Source organism: Pocillopora verrucosa, chromosome 10 (genome assembly GCF_036669915.1).
Source record: "Pocillopora verrucosa isolate sample1 chromosome 10, ASM3666991v2, whole genome shotgun sequence".
NCBI lineage: Eukaryota > Metazoa > Cnidaria > Anthozoa > Scleractinia > Pocilloporidae > Pocillopora > Pocillopora verrucosa.
This window is the reverse complement of record NC_089321.1, coordinates 21,364,629-21,381,012: the sequence shown is the minus strand read 5'-3', so window position 1 is coordinate 21,381,012 and position 16,384 is coordinate 21,364,629. Positions and strand designations below refer to the sequence as shown.

The window sequence follows — 16,384 nt, the reverse complement described above, 5'->3', positions numbered from 1 at the left end:
TGTAAAGCCAGAAAGAAGGTTAGACCCGTTATTGCCATTTTTATGAAGTGCCAGGGCCACGAGTTCATCATCCAAAAAGCAAAGGAAATGAAAGAGGAAATTGACAGAGTATCTATGCGGAATTAACAGAGGAAAAAAGAGAGAGGAGGAATAAGTAGTGGCTAAAGTTAAAGGCAAGAGAGGAAGGGAAGAGTGCTTTCTTTTAGTAAGCCTGAACCAGACAAGTTTTCCAGTGACGGTCAACACATTCCATGGTAAACTCGTAATTTGAGCTAGGCTACGCCTAGAGTAACTCTTACGCATCTTTCGTGCTCTCCAAACTTCCCGCGATGAACCCTCGCTGACGTCTGAACCACTTTCAGCCTTTATTTAGAAGGAAATGAACAACAACAAAGAAACAACAGACATGATAAATAAACCATTGCTTTCTTAGGCCTCCAGCATATCAAAAAATACTTCATTCTTAGAAAGGCAAATTAAGATAAAAACGTGGTGTTGTTAACTTTTAATAGTAAGTTTAATAGTAAAATTTGTGACATAAAAGTTACAAACCTTTATTTTGACATCCACAAAAAATGAAATGAGAAGGGACATGTAAAAAGCTATTTCAACCACATAAAAGAAAAACATTGCCTCTGTAAGAGGCTGGAAAAACAGAGAGAAACCAGGAGTCAGCTGTAGACAACATGGATGAATCTACATGGTTAATACCTTATGAACAATTTTCAGTTTGGCTCTGACATTCTCAAACTTATGATTGAATCCCAATGCTTTGAATATTGGTGCCCAGCTCAATTTTGTTGCAAGAAATGGATGCAAGAATGAAGGGCACCAAAGTGAACAGGGTGTCCAACAGGAAGATGTTAAGACTACACTGTGTCCTTAGTCAATGATTGTCTCTATAAATAAGACGCACTAGAACTTTTAGTACTTGCTTGAAGAGATATTGAATTTTGAACAAATTTTAATTTGACCATTATTATACAATATTTTTTGTCACCGTTTGGCCATCAGTTTAACTGACTTCTAAATAAAAGTCAAAGAATTGCTTGAGAATGGAGATAACTCTTGTGTCAGAAAAGGCATGAACTCTTTAGTTCTCCTTTGATCCCTTATGTGGTCACATGTATATTGTGATCCAATGTAAGGATATGAAAAGAGGGTAATTTAAAGTAGCTACATCACTGCAACGAAGCAAGCTTAAACGCAAGATCAGAACGACAAACTGAAAGAGCCCTTATCCCAATATCAAGAGCAGAAATGAAGTTTGACCATACCAGTAAGCTGTATAGTGAAATGAGTGTGGATTTTGACAATATTGTACCTGTGGGACTGATATCAACCATAGCAAACACCCATATTCCAGCTAGGGAACCTTTGCAAATCAGAACTTACCATGAACAAACTTTGAAGGTCAGATCTTATTTTCAACACTTTTTCCTCAGTGCTCACTTTCTTTATGTTTGCTTTACAGACTTCACATCAGAGGGGTCCAGTTTTACACCAACCAAAAGGTCTCTGGATTTATCAACCACGTGAATTTCTTTTTGTTAGCATGATAATCATGACTTAAAACTTACATCCTCAGCCATTTATAAGCATATCCACATCAACACCAACTCCTCATTTCCTAACTAAAACCATTACAAAATTAACTATGATGAGGTTTAGGAAACTATCAGAGAAGAAAACTAGCAGTAATCAGAAAACAAGTTCTAGCTGAGTTTATCTCAACAAATGACCGCAAAATTTATCATTGGACATATTTATACATTATAGGATTTTATATGAAATAATTTTTTTTACATGTTTATTCAATTTATTCTAATTATTATTTTACCTCTGTATTAGTTCTTAGACAGGTGTCCATACTTAGTAGTACCTGCAACGTTTATTAAAACAGAGATGAAGTTACTATTATGACATTTATTATTATTGAAATTAAGGGTTTCAAACGTTTTTTTGTATGGACAATTATGTTGCCTCTATATGATAGGTCACCTGGTGCCTCCCCCAAACCGTCTTAGGAGAGGAATCTTTGCTGAATCAACCATCCTATCTTCCCTCAATCAACCCAGAACAAATACTGAACAGTTCTGTCAAAGAGAGAACCACGTATACAAGGAAAACCATGGTAAACTTAAGAGGCTCTGCTAACAGTGTGAAAGTGCTTGGTAAAGAAACCACCTTTTGGTAGTGTTTGATGCAACTGGGAGGGAACTACTGCAAGAGAGAGAGACAGATGTCAGGTTTGTCACGGGAAAACAGCCCTTAACCATTCTCCCTCCGTTGGTAGTATCGCCACTGCAAAATTTTAAAATGCTACAAGTCGACAATTGTTGGTTGAATTCTTCCTGCACTTAAACATCAAAATAAGGAACCATTGACAACATTTGAGAAAGGGAAAACGAAATGGACAGACTCTTTGGAAAAACTTTGTTAACAACTTTGAGTCAATGCGACTAAACAGACTGTTGGTCAAGAACATGAAGAGGTCATATCCTCAATATCATTAATTCATAGTGGACAAGTCCACAGAGGAATTGTTCCCAAACCACCAAGAGGGCAATCTGCACAAAAGTCGTGCTTGACTTTCAGAAAGGAATATGGTTTGTGGCAAGGAAAGTTCTGCCAAGAGTTCATACTACTGGATGTGCCTCTCAAGAACCGAGCGGTAATAGTGAACAATGATTCCCATTTTTGGCTGTTGGTAACCTGTCGGTCAACTGTTGGCCATCAAGCTAATCACGCGAAAGTGCTAAATAGACCAAAAATTGACCGAAAACAGAGTAAAAACTTTTCCAGTTGAAAACAGTAGATAGAAACCTGTCAATTGCACCATTTACACCTATCTACTTGATTCTGTTTAAACAGTAAAAAAGGCTTGTTTAACCCATCTCCTGACTGTACGTACCACAATGTAGGTACGTTTATGATGGCCCTGAAGGCTCACAGTCCAGTTTTATTTTTCTCAGTCCAGTTTTATTTTTCACAGTCCAGTTTTATTTTTTTCACAGTCCAGTTTACTTTTTCCACAGTCCAGTTTTAATTTTTAATTTAGTTACCACATCTCTTCCCTACTGATAGTTACAGATGCTCACGTTTGACAGCCATATTGTGTACTGAAGTGCGATGGATGTGATTATAAGGCAAACGGTATGAGAGGAATTGAGACGGTCTAATCCAACTGTATCAGAAAGAATATCCTCAACCGATAGTGGTGAAAGTGACCAATGTGAAGGAGAATCAACTTCGCTGGGATCATCATGGAGTACATTTTCATCACAAACAGTAAACCGGCTATCAAGATTGCTTAACCGAATAAGACATCGGAGTGGGAGAGACAGCTCCAACAAAAAGTAAAGAATTGTTAAGGAGCACAGAATACAGGTGAGGTGGTTGCACTATGATAAAAGAAAGAAAAAGTTTACTTCTGTTAGACAAAAGAATGGCAGTAGAAATTTCTTCATTGCATATACTGATACAGAACCACTCACGCTGGAAGACCTTGCAGAGAAGGCATGTGCGTTGTTTTTCCCAAATGGAAAGAATAGTTTCGCCAGTCACTTAGAAGAAATGAACACATGGATTTGTGATACCACTGAAGTGGCAATTTTTTAATTTCCTGGTGAAGGAACTGTGGAAGACTACTTGAAGAGAAATGGCCTGTATCCTTCCTCCACTTATTTTTTCCTTCGAACTCAGCCGCGATATCTCTCAGGCGATGAATTTGAAAGCAACACTAGTGAGGCCACGGGAAAAGAGAGAGCTCTTCTACCGCGGAAGAAAGTGCTGTACTATCTGTTCCAGCACCTGCCAAAGCCACTTACCGGGAAGTGTGCAAAGTGCATAACTGTACTGTCAAAAAAAGTCAACGCTGTCTAAGGTGTGAGCAAAACCATGAGTATGAGGAGAATCTGTGGGCTAATAACACCCCTTGGTCCACATGGCAAGCCAGTGACCAAGAAGCTTTGGAGGCTAGAATGGTGATGTTCGATAACTGGACCTCGATTCCAGAACTCAAAGAGTTCAAAGGTCATATACATCCTAGAGCCTAGCCGTCTTTCATGCCTCATGCACCATGACTTCACTCCCCGCCCAAGATCAGGCTTGTTTGTGACAAGCCCAGGCAGTTGCAGTTTACACATGCTCAGTTGTACCAATCCTCAAGGATATGATTAAGTTGACAGAGTGTGCTTATCCGTGAAAGAATACATACTCCCTAGGGACAATGCAGCAATGACGATTTGCCTCACAATGAGTTGGCAAAACTCATGACTCAAGAAAGCATCATTTGTTTCATTTGATTTTTAAAATACAGGAATGTGTTGGTCATTTCCTTTTTTTTATTCAAAGGCTCCTAGACGAGCCGTTTCTTTAGGTTTGAACTAAGCAAACTTAGTTCAGTTGAAAGATCTCTGCTTTGTGGGACAACATCTGTCTCGGGCTCGCCTCTTGATGGAATTTATGAATATTAAGTCCATTTTCAATTCATTGGACAAAAACATCTCTAGTGGGATCTTTCATGAGTATAAATTGCAATGCTCCTGTTGTTAATGATCACTTCTTTCACTTCTGCGAACACACCATGAGTTCATCACAGAGAGTTCTCAAGTGTACTGTATGTAGAGGTGACCACCCCAGACTGCACTGTTTAGTTCTTTGTAACAGCTGCAGTGGCAACAATAGAAGATGTCATTGCCAATCATTTTTGTTACGCTGAGTGACCCTGGACCAGATGGAGAAAGGCATATGCCAAAGCTATGAGGTTACTGGACGTACATTTTTTGCCACAAGTTAACATTCCATTTGAACCACACACCAGTTTCATCAAGCAAAACAGGAAGAGTCCGAGACAACAGACCAGTTTGTGACCACAGTGTTCCAGCTTAGCGAGAATTGCGACTTCAGAACATCCAAGGAAGAACAAGTCCCCGATTAGTTAATTGATAAATGTCGGTCACATGATCTTTTCAAGAAACTACTCGCTGTCAGTGGTAAACTAACACTTCAGAAGGCTGGAGACATTGCTAGATCTATGGAAGCTGCTGAAAGTCAGGTACGGTCGATTGAAAGCAATTCACGGAGCGGAAATGTGAATTCCTTAGAGCAGGGACATTTTGATTCGCCTAAACGTGGAAGAGGACGTTGTTATTGGCGTGGACTAGAGGGACATTTTGCAAGAGATCCAGAGTGCACGGCAAGACTGGCTACTTGTATGAAATGTAAAAAAAGTGGGGCATTTTGCCAAAGTTTGCAAAACAAAGGAAGAAGACACTATTAGGCCCAGGAAAAGAAATATACACCAAGTTACCAAGGATGATGATTTCGCTTTCACCTTACAGTCTTGTGGAAAAGATTGTAGAAATCGTTCACACTGTTTTATAACTAAGTTAATCAGTGACATCGGACACTGTGTTTTGTTCGACATATTCTTGTTTAACCGGTTTTATCACGCACGTTTTTTTTGGAATAATATCCTGATTTCAATGTTTTTCGATGGAGCAAATTGATGTACGAGTGAATCCTACAAAATAAACAAGTTTAACGGAGTTTCGAATACGATTATTATATGGCACCCAAAGTGGGGCCCTGAGCTCTTCGATGAATACGACGATCATGACGACTGTAGAAAAAAAAGAAAGATTAACACAATGGCGAGCGATCCATGGAGCATAATGTGCTATTGTTACCAAAAACGTGAGTAAGGTAACTGACATTGTAGAAGATGAAGCATTTACGTTTTCTTCTAACGAACAAGTTCATCAATGGGAGGTCATAAGTCGATTGCTGGAAGCAAAATTGAAGGCTCTCGAAGACATCGACCAAGACATTTTATCACTGTGTAACGTTGATGAAATTCCACAGGAGATCGAAGAATCTGAGAGGTATGTGGAGAAAGTTATCACATGCCAGAAGAAAATAAGCAATGTTTCTCAACCGACTGCTGGAGATATGCAAGAACCTCCTGACCCACTCGCGGGCTTAATTCAAGTGCTACCAGGAGGCGTGTCGCTGTCAGTTCCTACTAGTCAAGTCAAGGCAAAACTACCGAAACTTGTTCTCCCTAAATTCGATGTTTGAGGAGCAAGATGAAAAATTAGTGGAGAGCTTGAAGAAATTCTGGGAGTCGGAGAGTGTTGGAATAATTACTCAGGATCACTCACTACAGGCAGATAAACAAAAGCCAGAAATTCACTTCAATGGTCACAACTACAAGATAGGATTACCATGGAAAGAGGATTTACAACCATCCATGAACAGTTACCGATTGAGTGAAACCCAACTGTGATCACTGCATTTCAGGTTGAAAAAGGATCCAGATTTACTGAGGGACTATGACAAAATTTTCGGAAACTCGATAATACCATAGGGCTTTTAATGTTTATTTTGTCACGAACTGCCAATCTTTGAAGGCGTTTATTTTTATCTGAATGGCAAAGATCACGTTATCCCACGTGTTATTTGAGCTTGTACAAACAAAGTGAACCGGACATGGCAGTGCTTCTCGAAAAAATCACTGAACGTTGATGATTTACTCTCTGGAGCAGGAGACGATGGGAAGGCCTTGGAAATTTATCACAAATCGAAGAGGATCATGGGGGATGGAGGATTCAATCTCAGAAAATGGAACTCTAATTCTCCCAATGTGATGTCTGAGATTTCAAGGTCTGAAAGGCTGCAAGCATGACGAGCTTTTCTCAAGAAAAGAATTCGCAGCAGGCATCGTAAACTAATGCTGAGGGTTGGGGAAGAAGATGTTGGGTGGATGTCATCACATAAATTACACCGCAATGTAATTACATAGACTTGGCGCCCACGAATCCGCGAGAGATACGCGGGGTCATTTATTAACAATGAAAGTCATGAAATATTAGAAAATTTGCTATGCATAATGCTCGTTAAAAAACTGCGTTCTTTCTGATCCCGCCTGTTTCCTTATTATTAAGACGTTTCTAATCACGTTTTTAAGATCCTCCCTTTTCACAGAAGAGGCGATACCTGCCAGGTGCCGTATTTATAAAAGTCTCTGTTTCAGTTATTTATGTAGTCTTTCGCTTGGTTTGCCATAAAACAGCAACAAAAGATATCGTTATTTTCACGTGCCGTTACGACCTGGGCAACAACCATATCAAATTTCCAGTATCACGCCACTTAGTGCATCGATCAATGTTTACGCTTTCCGATCAAAGTTATTGTTTTCGTACAAGACCCATGACGATCTCAAGACGTAGCCACCTATCCTGGTTAAATTCTTACTAATATTATAATAATAAACTTCGGCGGGATTTTCAAAATTGAAAAGCATCATGTTTTTGATTTCGAAACCATTCAAAGTGAAGTCATGGAGGCAGTCGGATTGTCGACATGCGCCTTGCTCCCGGTTGACTTTACCGCCCAGAGTCTTTGCAGGGTTACAAGTGCCACACTTGACCCTTCCAAGCACTGGTATCTACTTTTGAAAGAGGTATGTGGTGTCCCTCTGCGTAAATTTTTCATACGCGATGTATTTAAGATATTTCCCAATGAAATCCAAAGTGTGGCTGCGCGGGAACTTCAGCCCGCCAAATTATCGTTTGGAGTTGTGGAGATGGACAGGATTCCCGACGTCATCCACGTTGTGTCTACGTTGTGTCCACGTTGTGTCCACGTTCGGTCTGGTTGCTGGTCTTCTTCGCAATAAAAAAATTCCCGACGAACTTATTAATTCTGCAGGATTTATGGCAATCGTAAATCTGGTCAACTCCGCCACACTAGACTTTGAGTCCGAGGGCGCGAAAAATTTATCTTTTGGCGCCAAAACCAGTCAAGACTCCGAGGACCTCGTTTCCTTGCTTACCGAAAGATCAGCCAGAATAAATTCCCTTGGAGTGGAATTGAAGTAACTCCAAGCACGGATTTCCCATCTCGAGTCGAGCATGGAGGCAAGTTTAGACGATTTTTCCCTCCCTAATTCCCCATGTTGCTCATGTACTCCGTTAAGTTCGTCTAGTTCCTCGTGTAGTTCAATCGATGACACAAAGAGCCGACCTGATTTAGGAACAATAAACAAGAAAAGACAAGTTCTTAAAAGGTGCAGGAAGATAACAGCTTTCCTTGATGACGTTTCTGAGAGGTACAATGAGTCCATCGCTGCCGTCCTCGGAAACAGCTTCTTGTGCGGAACGGATGGGGAAAGGGAAAAAGTACAAGGCATCATCTCAGAAGTCATTGATCTAATTGTTACAAAATCAAAGGGTTCGAGGAATGGTCTGACCGAGCTTCTTTCGCCACAAACACTCACAAATGTTTTCCAATGCATGCGTGTACCAGACTGGGTGTTGTTGTTTTTTAAGCTCCAAACGAGACTCCCAGATTCTGCATGGCAATTCTGCTGAACTTGACTCGACTAGGAAAGAGTGGAGTGAGTTACTAACGGTAAAGGTTTTTGCACTCATTAAATTTAAGCATTTTGTTATTTATTTTATTTTCATTGCTTTGTTTCTACAGCGATGAGCTGTCAGTCATGTGATCCTTTTTCTTACCAGCAATGTAAACCCCATGTAAGGTTGTATTTGACAAAATTCATAAGAGTTTTATTTCAAATTTCATGAGGATGATTTTGTGTATCGTGGTGAGGGTACAGCATATTGATTTTTTATGAGTAAAATTACATCTTACACCTCAGGTAAGGTATCCAGTTTTCAAAGGATTCCTCCTGAGTGTTATAATATTGTAATTTTCACGCCCTGTGTTGAATTTCATTTGCACGTGCTGCTAGACTCATTATATATTCAGTTTCGTTTGTACCTTCGAGGCACTTGATAGAGATTAAATGTCTGTTCAGTAACCGCTTGAACGTGTGGATCGCTGTGTTATTACACTGAGAGGGGAATTACATATTTTCATTCAGTTTTATGGCTTGAAAATCAGAACACGATATATAAAGCAGTTATTGAGACTTCTTTTAGTGGGTTATTTTTGAAAGTATTTCTGAACATAACTGATGTCAACCTTTTTTAACATCTATAAAGTGACAGTTGATCTAAACCTGCTTCTGGATAATTTTTTTTCTACAGAGAGCTGGAGACACGCCTCTACTGCTCACAAAAAATGAGATAATGGCACTGAAGAAACTAGTCTTCTCTACAGTGCAGAAAACATTCAAAATTGCCAGGGTCAAGGATGCAGATTTTGATGCTTGGAATGTGCATCTAAATTCTGTTCTTGTCTGGGCAATTAGGGAGCAGCACCTCCATTCATGCAACTCAGAAGACAAAGAGTTTAACATTAAACTTGATGGACGTCCACTAGGAGGTGTGTTCTCATTTGACTAAATTTTTTGAGAGTTGTTAGTCTTGAGTATGAAAGTGTAATCCTGGCCAGATTAAGCAAAGGTGTCTTTTTATTGGTTTATTTCAGGTAAAGACCAAGTAGCTGTAGGCCTGGCACCCATTGATTTTAAAAACAAAAGCTCTGAGAGCGCACTTTCTATTTACCCCCTGCAATTAGGAACTGTAAAGAGAAAAGGTAAGTGGTGATTTAAGTAAGTCAGGTCAAATAATCAATGAACAAAAATTATAATAACTAATTTTACAATGACCATTTCTAATCATTTACAAAAATAAAAAATACAGTTATAAAATGTGTGTTGGATCACATGCTGGTGCATGCAGACAATAGTGCCTGTTACTGGTTTTGAAGCGAAGACTTTGAATAATTTTAAAGGCTCTTACATTATTGCCATCATTTTTGCTGTAAATACTAGAATACTCAGAGAAGTGGGAATGCATTAATGAAGGTGCTTTTGCAAGTGTTTTCTTTTAATTTTTTCTCTCCTTTTTTATTAGGTCAAATTTAAAGCAGTTACTTGAGAACCTCAATTATCAGAAAGATGTCATCAAAAAACATGGAATATGGGTTGATGGTAAAAAGTACAACATTTCTTTCACAGGTAATTTTTAATTAGAGAGATGGAAAGTTAAGAGGAAAAGTAAACTGCAAAATGACAGTTTGGAATTAAGTGGGCAAAGCAGCCAAATTTTCTGTCTAATTGAACATTCAGAGTTACTCATTGAAAAAAGGGAAAGAAAACATTCCACACAGAGCCTATTATTACTTCAATGCACAATAACATTGAGTCATTGTTTAATTAAATTAAGTTAAATCATGTGGAGAAGTGAGTTTTCCTGAGACAATTTTTTTATTATGTGTTAATTCTCATGTGTTATGAACATCAAAGTATATTCTGTAATTGTTTCCTTAAATTTCCTTTTTCTGCAGTGACTCTTGATTACAAGGCCTTGCTGCTTCTTCTCAACAAAAAAAATGATGAAGATTTCCTTCTTGGTGGGAAAGGATATAATGTGGAATTTTGTGTATTTTGTGATGCAATCAGGGTAATTATTTCTCTTGATATTTTCCTTGCTTTTAATTATTTCATCAACTTATGATCAGATCAGTTTTCTGAAAGTAGAATGGCATCAAGTCAAATTTGAGGTAGTACATGGCTGTAGTGAAAAACAGCCATTGATGACTTTATTTTGTAGAATATATCTGTTGTTAAAGTGCATGAAATTACCTAAGAAATGAATTTTAATTAAATACTTATTTTCATTGAGGCCTGTACATGCCATGGAGTTGATGCAGATGAAACCTGTCTAGATTGTTTAAGGTCAAAAGCCAACATCGGAAGGTGAGATACCTGATAAAATTTATTGGTATCATACAGACATGTTTCGTGTGTGGCAAATCTAACCCAACCAACTCTTTACTTTCTCTCTATACAGGTGTTCAGGCCTTCGAGATGACCTTAATTTCCTATTGGAGGAAGAATTAAGCAGCATTAATCTTTGTTCTCTGCATTGTGAGATGAGAAATTGTGAACAGCTTTTGGGTTCATTGGGGTTGTTTGCCTATCGCATTGGAAGCCTTGATAAATTAAATGAGGTTTTGTCCAATTATGGTCCTGAAAATTGCCGTGGGTTTCCACGAGTAACTATCAAGGAACGAAAAGGCCAGCAAACAGAAATAATGAGACAAAACATTCAAGTGGCATTTTTTTCAGGTATGCCATTTGTTTGTATTTGATATAATTTATTGTGCCATATTTGTTTATCATTCACCTTAGGCCAGTTATTATTTTTTTATCAGCATTCCCAATGCTATTTATTAGGAATTAGCTAATTCAGTACATATGAAACATACGGAAGAGCTGTATTAATTCTCATTAACAGCATGAAACTCATTTGAACAACCAGTTTGTTTTAGAGACAAGGTATATTCTTTTCTGATAATTTCCATTTACCTGACAAATACCATGTAGTTTTGCGATTCTTTATGCTAACCACACTGCTAGTGTATAACATTAACATTCCTCCAAACTCACAGATGAATATTCTACAAATTATTATTCTTCAGGGTCTACTGAAAGAACAGTTCTACAGAATTTTGAAGACATAGTAGAAAGATCACTGCCCCTGGAGAAAGTGACCCAGTATTATATGGAAAATCCTGGAGCTGCAAGAAATGTTATTCTTAGCTATGTTGCTTTCTTTGAAGAGCACATAATGGTATGCATTTCACCTTTTGAACCCTAGCCTCAGCATTTATCGTATATTGGAATATATGATTCTTTGATTGAATCCAGGGAGAATCTGTCAAAATTAAATATGCCTTGAAAATAAGATAAAGCTTAGTTTCAAAAACCTTGTCATAAAGAATTCCTAGCTATGATAATTGTTAAATTTTTGCTAATTGAGAAATGCAACACTTTGATTTACAGTTTGTGAGTGACCTGTTTGACAGGGGAACTTATATACATGATTATGGCTCTAAAAAGGAAACAGTTTACCTTGATGAGGCAAAAGGTAAAGGCTGCTGAGGTCAATATGCCTAACAACTTAATTTTGGTACATCACATTAACTGTAGATAGCTATTAATGATTACACTGTCACACAGTGAACTACAATTTTTCTCCAATTTTTTCTCTTAAATTGGGCTGTGACACATGGAATCTAAGTATAGAATTTCCATCCACTTAAGTGAACTGTTTTGTCTTTATTGTTTCTTCTTTGTTGTTTGTCCTGCATTGGTGTTCGTAGTGGTGTTCACATGAAATAATTTTTCAAATTAAGTAAATCTTGTGTCCATTCTCCAAAAGAGCTTAAAGCCTTTTTGCTTAAACTTGAAGAGTGGTGGAAAAAAAAACAAAATGAGGTGGAAACAGCATTCCTTAAGCTAGAGGAAATGTCAAATGCTGAAGAGCCAGGTAAGAAAAAACAAAAAAGAGGGAGAAAAATTCAGCCAGGGTTTCAACTGTCCTCTAGTTCTTTTGCCAAATATGCAGCTGAACTTCAAATTGAGATGTTTTCAAAGGTAAGTTGAGGAAATTGTCTATGTTTAAAATCCCACATCAGTAAATGTTATTTAAAGGTTTGCCTGATGCAGTAAGTCACTTTGCAGGTAATTTATATCAATTAATCAGGGTTGAATTGAAGACTGATGATTGCCTTAAACCATTTATACTAGGTTTGGTGTGATTGGAGAGAAATTGCTCTCACAATGCGTGAGAGAGTCTTTGAAGACCATGAAGAACAACAGATTGACATTTATGATGTGAAGGTGATTTTTTTTTCTTGCATTAAGACTCAATGCCTTTTCAATGTTTCAAATATGGATTTAAGAACTTAAATTGTCTGAAATGAGGATACCCAGAAATAATTTTAAATTTGTTTTTATACATTAGCTTTACTATTATATGCTCTAGGTTTTGGTTTAAAACTGCCATCACCAGAAAGTTGATAATTATTAATTACACACTCAGGAAAACTGCTAGCCCCCAATTAATATACTTAATCTCTCTTTGGTTAGAGTTACTTATGCCACTCTTATCTTCTTGGTCTTTTCATTTAAGTGCAAGGAGTGAGGATTTTTGCTGAAGAAGCTGTTTGGTTCCCATCTCAGCACTGGTGATTATGGATACCTAGTCGTCGATCACAGTGTTATGCTTCTTCGGCACTTCCGCTCTTTCTATAAGTACTCAGGGCATGGATTTGAGTCCTCCCACAAGCTACACCGCCAATTGTATTCTAAGGCAACAAACCATGATGCGTCTGGGCCCAGCCAGTCTTGTGAGTTAATAAACATTTATTTTGATGCTCATACAACTATGAAAAAATGCACATATTAATGAACATCTTATTTGGATGGCTGTAGAACTTATCAAAATTTCACTTTTTCTTTCCAGTGAATCAAATCCTTACCCACTGGTATGCAACTATGAAGCACGAAATTGTATTAGTGTAGGTGGGTATAGCTTTTAATTTATATGTAAATCAATATAACTTCACAATTATTTAATTCTGTTTCAGTGAGATTTTTAGTTTACCCTTTTTGAACTTTTAAAATATGGTGACACATAAAATTAGCCCTTACGTTATAATTCCTTTTTTCCCACAGGAAAAAGAACATTTTCCTACAATGGATGTGGTTGGAAAAGTATGAGTCATGATTTAAAATCATGGACTGAAGAAAAGAAATCCTGGGTGTTTGTTCTTAATGATCTTTTTGAGCAAATGTTTGGAACTAACTTTTTAACCTACTGTTTTGACAAAGATCATGGAACTAAAGTTGATGATTCCAAAAGATGTGAAATTTTTTAATACTATCATGAGTACTGGGAGAAGCATTTCTCCAGAGAAAGTCCAGAGCCACAGGACGATACCAAGCATTTTTGTCATCCCAGAATCCATCTTAATTCACATGCCAATATTCATCCGCAACAGCCAGCACCAAAACGAATTAAATTTGATTCTCTTGATTCAACTTCATCTAGCATCTACAAGCCATCCACGTCAGAGCTTAACTTTGCTGAAATGCTTGAAGCCCAAGATGACTCCACACACATAAAGAGCAGCCAAACATCCTTAAAGCTTGTTAGTGACACTTCTGTTGTTGTTGGAGATGATAATGTTCCTAAAATGCCACAGCAATGTGCACTTAGAGCTGCAATGGCTAAGCAGAGCAGAACGTCCTTGTGAAGGTGACATCCAGAGGGCTCACCAAATTTTGTACAATGAACGAAAAGCTGGTAAGAATCCTTGTGGCATCAAGATTGAAGGTATTAGGCAGTTCTCTTAAAATGCCTTATCTATCTTACGGCGTTTCTGTGAAATAATAGACACCCACCACAAAGTATCTGCAGAGGCTAAATGGCTCTTCCAGATGAAATACAGCCCTAAAGATCTTGTACAGTTGCAAAATGCCCTTTGGAATATTTTAGCTAGTCAACCAATACTGGAGCATGGTACAAAGAACCTTGATTCCACCTCATTTTCAGATCTTGTTGAGGAGCGTTACATTGACAGTTTTTTCATAGATATTTGCATTAGCAAGTTTCCAGACAAAGCCAGAGAAGCTGGAAAGGGTTTCACTGTCTTCTTTCCAAGTGAGTTCTATGACTGGATGAGGTCAAATGACAAAGAATTCCAAAAGCGGTAGTTGAGAGAAAATGTAGAGCAGCTGAAACAAGTCAATGACCTCCAGCAAATATTGGTGCCAGTCTACCTGCCCAACCACTAGGGATTGATGTTTGTGGATCTAGTCAATAGGGAGATGTATTTTGATGATGGACTTAAGTCCACCGCTCCTCCCATAGCCCTTTCCTCAGTTAAGAGATCATTGCTCTTAGAAATATACCCCTGTCATGCAGCTCTTCAAGCAAAGTTTTGGCACAAATGTCACAGATTTCAGCATTTTGGCATGTCATGTCAGACACCAGTTGATTCTAGAATGATTGGTGTTGGAAGTTGTGGTATTGGGGTGATAATGGCAGCGAAAGATATAATACTTGATGGTCCCTTGTCCATTAACAACTTTCAATGGCAATTCTGTGAGATGGATGTAAAGACTTAATGCTTCAGATTCTGAAGTGGAAAGACCAAGCTGGAAGTTTTGACCATTAAAGAGTTAGTGCACACCCTATTCTACACCTTAAAGCCAGTTCTGTTTCTCTTGAGTTATCAGTCCATCCATGGCCTGTTGTTATCTTATGGCAGAACTGTTATAAAAAATTTGAAAATTAATTTTTGGTTTGTTTTCTTTTTGCATTTGTTTTTGTTCTTGTATTTATAAACCATGACTGTTTTATACCAACCAGCTCTGTTTCTCTTGGGTAGTTAGGCTATCATCGTCTGTTGTTATCTGATGGCAGAGCTATTTTACTAATATGTTATTGTTATTTATTTTTGCTCTTGTTAGTCTTGTTTTCTTTTTTGTCAATGTAAACTTTGACCGATATTTACTAACCAGTTCTGTTTCTCTTGGGTAGTAAGTCCATAGTGGACTGTTGTTATCTGATGGCAGAACTATTCTTTTTTATCATTTTTATTAACCATTTTTTTGGCATAAATCATATTATTGTAATGTATCAACCACTTCTGTCTCTCTTGGGTAGTCAGTTCATTGTGGACTGTTGTTATCTGAAGGCAGTGGTACAGACCCCTTTTTTCCACCTCAATGTCCGTACCTTGTCGTGGTGAGGTGGATTGAGTTCCTCAATGACCAGCTGCAATACAATTCCTATAAGGAATTCAGCTCCAATTGGTGGGCTGTATTTTCTGCAAGGTAGAGGCCAGACTAACACGGACTTTTTCGTTGTAGTTATTGTTGTAATTATTGTAATTATCATTACTATTAATTTTGTTATTGTTATCATTATCATTATCCTTACAATTGTGATCATCATTTTCAAAATGAAATAGGCTTCTCAATGAGGATGGCATGCTGAGGCAAGTAAATTTTCATTTAATTTCCCCACCCCCCTTCCCCTAAGCAGAACTGTTAATGTTTCTGTTGGCTTTTCTCTTCAACAGATTGTTAAAATGCAAAAGATTTTCTAAGGCACATTGTTCAGAGGGCTTTCTCTTAAATAGTCAGTCCATTATGGAGTGTTGTTTTCTGATTCAAAACCACCTGACAGGTTCTGTCTCTCTTGGGTAATTGGTCCATGGACTGTTGTTATCTGATGGCAGAACCACTAACTTGTTCTGTTTCTCTTGGGTAGTCAGTCTATGGACAATTGTTATCTGATGGCAGAACCAGTCCCAATTTTTTTTCCTGCTCTTGGGCTGTCAGTCCTATATGGAAAGTTATTTTTATCTGAAAGCAGTTTTCCCTCTTTTTTTGTTTTTAAAAATGTATTGCTAAGGCTGCCTGTCACCCATCAACTATCATTAATCATTGGTACAATGGTCGATCAATGCTATTATTGTCCTCATTATGATTACTAATTCAGCTGCTACTCTAATCTGTTTGACACAGGGCCCACTACAGACAGCACTAGCTTAATGAAGTCCCAAAACCTTTCACAGTAAGCCAACTCAAGAATTGCAGTCCAGAAAA

General features: G+C 37.9%; 1 pseudogene; it reads left to right on the top strand.

Annotated features, from left to right (window-relative positions):
- The first annotated feature begins 7,345 nt into the window (after nucleotides 1–7,345).
- On the top strand, nucleotides 7,346–14,946 carry LOC131769317 (uncharacterized; annotated as a pseudogene).
- Nucleotides 14,947–16,384: the final 1,438 nt, after the last annotated feature.